The sequence below is a fragment of the Callorhinus ursinus genome, unplaced genomic scaffold (genome assembly GCF_003265705.2).
Source record: "Callorhinus ursinus isolate GAN/ISIS: 27379988/994484 unplaced genomic scaffold, GSC_fseal_2.0 scaffold57, whole genome shotgun sequence".
NCBI classification, from domain to species: Eukaryota; Metazoa; Chordata; class Mammalia; order Carnivora; family Otariidae; genus Callorhinus; species Callorhinus ursinus.
In genome coordinates, this window is record NW_027397119.1 from 3,211,093 (window position 1) to 3,215,874 (window position 4,782).

Here is a 4,782-nt window from a genome sequence, read left to right on the forward strand (position 1 = left end):
TTGCAAGAAATAAAAGTTCTTCAGAGAGAAGTAAAAAGATAAATGTCAGAAACTCAGATCACCATAAAGAAAGGAAGAACATTAGGGAAGGAACAAATAAAGGTAAAACAAAATTGTTTTCTTATTCTTTCTTAATTGATCTAAAAGATAACAATTTGCTCAAAATAATAAGAAGAACAATGTACTGGGTGATTACAGTATACGGATAAGTAATGATAGCAGTGTTGTAAGGAATGGTAGGGGGGATTAGGAATACTCAATTATAAAGTACCTACACTACCTGTGAAGCATGAGTGTTTTTAGAAAGTAAGTTTAGATTATTTATAAATGTACATTACAAACTCTGGGGCAACATTTAAAAAATTAAAAGAAGTATAATTACAATGCTAAGAGAAGAGAGAATGGAATTATATTAAATGTTCAAATAACACTAGAGAAAGAAAACAATGACAGACAAAAAAAAAGGACAAAAACAATGAATAGAAAACCACTACAAATATGGTAGATATCAATCCAACTATACCAATAATAACTTTAAGTGAGAATGGCTCCAATACACTAATTAAAAGACAGACACTATCAGAGTGAATTTTAAAAGTATTTTCTTTTTTTTAAGATTTTATTTATATTTATTTATTTATTATTTATTTATTTATTTGAGAGAGAGAGGGGATGTGAGGGGAGGGTGGAGCAGAGGGAGAGGAACAAGCAGACTCTGTGCTGAGCATGAAGCCCAATGCAGGGCTCAATCTCACAACCCTGAGATCATGACCTGAGCCAAAATCAAGAGTTGGACACTTAACCGACTGAGCCACCCAGGTGCCCCAAAAGTATATATTTTCTAAAAGGAATCCACTTTAAATATAAACACAGAGATAGCCTAAATGAAAGGGATAAAGAAAACTCTACCATGCTAACACTAATCAAAAGAAAGCTGCAATAGCCTTATTAATTTCAGATAAAGCAACTTCAGAACAAGGAAAAGTATTAAGGATAATGAGAGGCATTACAAAATGTTAAAAGGGTCAATTCTTGAAGAGGACGTAACAATCCTAACCAAGTGTATACTTAATTACAGAGCACCAAATACATTAGACAAAACTAACAGAACTTCAAGGAGAAATAGAAAAATGTATTAATTGTAGTTGGAGTCTTCAATACCCTTCTTTCAATTTTGATAGATCCAGTAAGAAGAAAATCATTAAGGATATAGTTGACTTTAACAGCACCATCAAGCAATTGGACCCAACAACAGTGGAATATACCTTCTTCTGAAGATCACATGAAACATTCACCAAGATAGACAACATTCTGGGTCATAAAAAATACCTTGACAAAATAAAATGAATAGAAATAATGTAAAGGATGTTCTCAGATCACAATGGAATTAAACTAGAAAACAATAACAGAAACATATTTGGAAAATCCCAAAATATTTAGAGATTAAACAACACACTTCTAAATAACACATGGGTAGGAAAAGAAGTCTAAAATTTTTAAAAATATTTTGAGCTAATTAAAAATGAAAATAAAGCATCTAAATTTATGATATGTAGTGAAATCAGTGCTTAGAGAAAAATTAATGGCACTGAATGCGTAAGTTACAAAAGAAGATAAATCTAAAATCAATAATATAAACTTCCATCTTAGGAAACTAAAATAACGAAAGCAATATAAACGTAAGCAAGCAGAAAAGAAACAATATTTTTAGAGCAAAAATCAATGAATTTGAAAACAGGAAATCAATAGAGAAAATCAACTAAACCAAAAGCTGGTACTTTGAATAACTCATTATATAAAGCCAGCATTACCAAAATATCCAAACCAAGTCAAGACAGTATGAGAAAGGAAAACAAAAGGCCAATCTCTCATGAATGTAGCTGTGAAAATCCTTAACAAAATATTAATGAACTGAATCAAATGATGTATAAAAGTAATTATACAGCATGACCAAATGAGACTTATTCCAGGTATGCAAAGCTGGTTCAAAACTCATAAATCAGCTAATTTAATCCATCATATTAATGGCTAACGAAGAAAACTCATAATCATATCAATAGGTTAAAAAAAAAAAACTGACAAAACCCAACACGAGTTCATAATAAAAACTCTGAGCCAGATGGTAATAGAGGAGCACTTCCTCAACTTGTTCAAGCCATCTGCACATAAACTATAACTAACATCATACTTGATGGTGATAAATTAGATGTTTTTCCCCTAAGTTTGAGAATAAGACAATGAAAGATGACCCCTCTCACCAATTCCATTCAACATCATATGAGAAGTCCTAGCTAATGCAATATGATGTAAAGAAAATAAAAGGTATACACATCGGAAAGGAAGACATAAAACTGTCTTTGCAGATGACATGATTGTTCTGTGAAGAAAAACCCAAAGAATAATAAAAAAAAAAAACCCTCTTTGAACTAATAAGAATTATATAAAAGTTGCAGGACATATGGTTAATATACAAAAGTGAATTTCTTTCTTATATACCAGCAATAAACAGAATTTTACATGTAAATCACAATATTATTTAGGGGCACTTGGGTTAGTACCCAAGTGGGATTGTCAGTTAAGCATCCAACTCTTGATTTTGGCTCAGGTCATGATCTCAGGGTCATGAGATCGAGCCCCACGTTGGGTTCCACGCCCAGTATGGAGCCTGCTTAAGATTCTTTCTCTCCCTCTGCTTCTCACCCTCCTCACATGCTCTCTCTCTCTCTCTCTCTCTCAAAAAAACAAAAGTAAATCACAATATTATTTAATTATTGTAAACATAATGATCTACTTAGGTATGAACCTAACAATACATGTACAGATCTATGTGAGGAAAACTATAAAACTCTAATATAAATCAAAGAAATCTAAACAAATGGAGAAATCTTCCATGTTCACTGGTAGAAAAACTTAATATCATTAGGATGTCAATTCTTCCCAATTTTACCTGTAGATCCTAAACAATCCCAATCAAAATCTCATTTTGTGGATACTGACAAACTAATTCTAAAGTTTATATGGAAAAGAAAAATTCCCAGAATAGTCACAACAATGTTGAAAAAAAATTGGAGAATTGATTTCAAGACTTACTATAAAGCTAAATTAATCAAGATGGCATAGTATTTGCAAAAGAATAGACAAACAAATCAGTGGAACAGAATAAAGAGTCCATAGACTTATACAAAGATAGTCATAAAGTATAGTCACATAAACTGATGTTTGACAAAGGAGCAAAAGCAACTCAATAGAGAAAGGATAGTCTTTTCAACAAATGGTGCTGGAACAATTGGACATATACAAAAAAAAAAAAAAGAATGTAGACAGAGCCTACACCTTTCACAAAAATTAACTCAAAATATATCACAGACTTAGATGTGAAAGACAAAACTATAACTTCTAGAAAATTACACAGGAAAAATCTAGATGACCTTGGATGGCAATTAAGTTTTTACACACAGACCAAAAACTTTTTCTTAAAAAAAGTTGATATTTTGTACTTTATTGAAATTAAAAACTTCCACTCTACTTAAAGACATTTTTAAGAAAATAAAAAGACAAGCCACAAAATGGGCGAAAGTATTTGCAAAACATACACATGAAAAAGTACTTGGATCCAAAATGTACAAAAACTCTCAACATTCAACAATAAGAAACCCAAACAATCCAAATGAGCAATGGGCAAAAGAACTAGACAGACATCACACCAAAGAGGTATGGATGATAAACATGCATAAGAAAAGATGTTCAACATCATATGCTATTAGAGAATTTCAAATCAAACAATGAGGTACTAATACATCCTATTAGAATGGCTAAAATCAAAAAAACTGAAAATGGGGAGATGATGCATAACATCAGGAACTCTCATCAGTGCTGGTGCAATGCACACTGGTACTGTCACTCTGGAAGACTGTTTGCAGTTTTTTAGAAAGCTAAATATAATTTTATTGCCTAGCAATAGTACTGCTAAGTATTTATTCAGTGGAGTTGAAATCTGTACACACAAAAGCCTGCACCTGAATGTTTATAGCAGGCTTAGCTTATTTATAGTTATCAAAAACTGGAAGCAGCCAAGAGGTCCTTCAGTAGGCAAATGGATATACAAACTGTGGTACATCTGTACAATGGAATATTACTCAATGATAAAAAAAAGAGCTATGAAGCCATAAAAACACATGGAGGAACTTTAAATGCATATTATTATGTGAACAAAGTTATTTGAAAAGACTACATACTCTTCAATTCCAACTATGTGACATTTTGGTGAAAGCAAAATTATAAAGTAAAAAGATGAATAGTATTTCCAGAGACTTAGGGGAGGGAATAAGGGATGAATAGGTGAAACACCAGTTCATAGGGGATTTTTAGGACAGTGAAACTACTCTGTAGGATATTATAATGGAGGATATATGATATTACGCAGTTGTTAAAATCCAAAGACATATATAACACAAAGAAAAACTTAATGTAAATTATGGATATTAATCATAATATATCAATATTGGTTAACTAATTTAATAGATACACCGCACTATGCATGATGCTAACAAAAGGAAAAACTGTTGTGGGATGGGGAGCATATGGGAATTCTCTGTACCTATCTTTTCGATTTTTCTGTTAATCTAAAGCTGTTCTAAAAAATACTATAAAACAACCCAGAAGAGAATTAAAAATAAAAGAAAAAAAGCATTCAAAAATAAAGACTAAACCAGAAGAAACACAAGAGCAAATAAACCCAAAACATAATAACTTCAGGGAACTAGAAGGTGAAAAGAAAAAAAA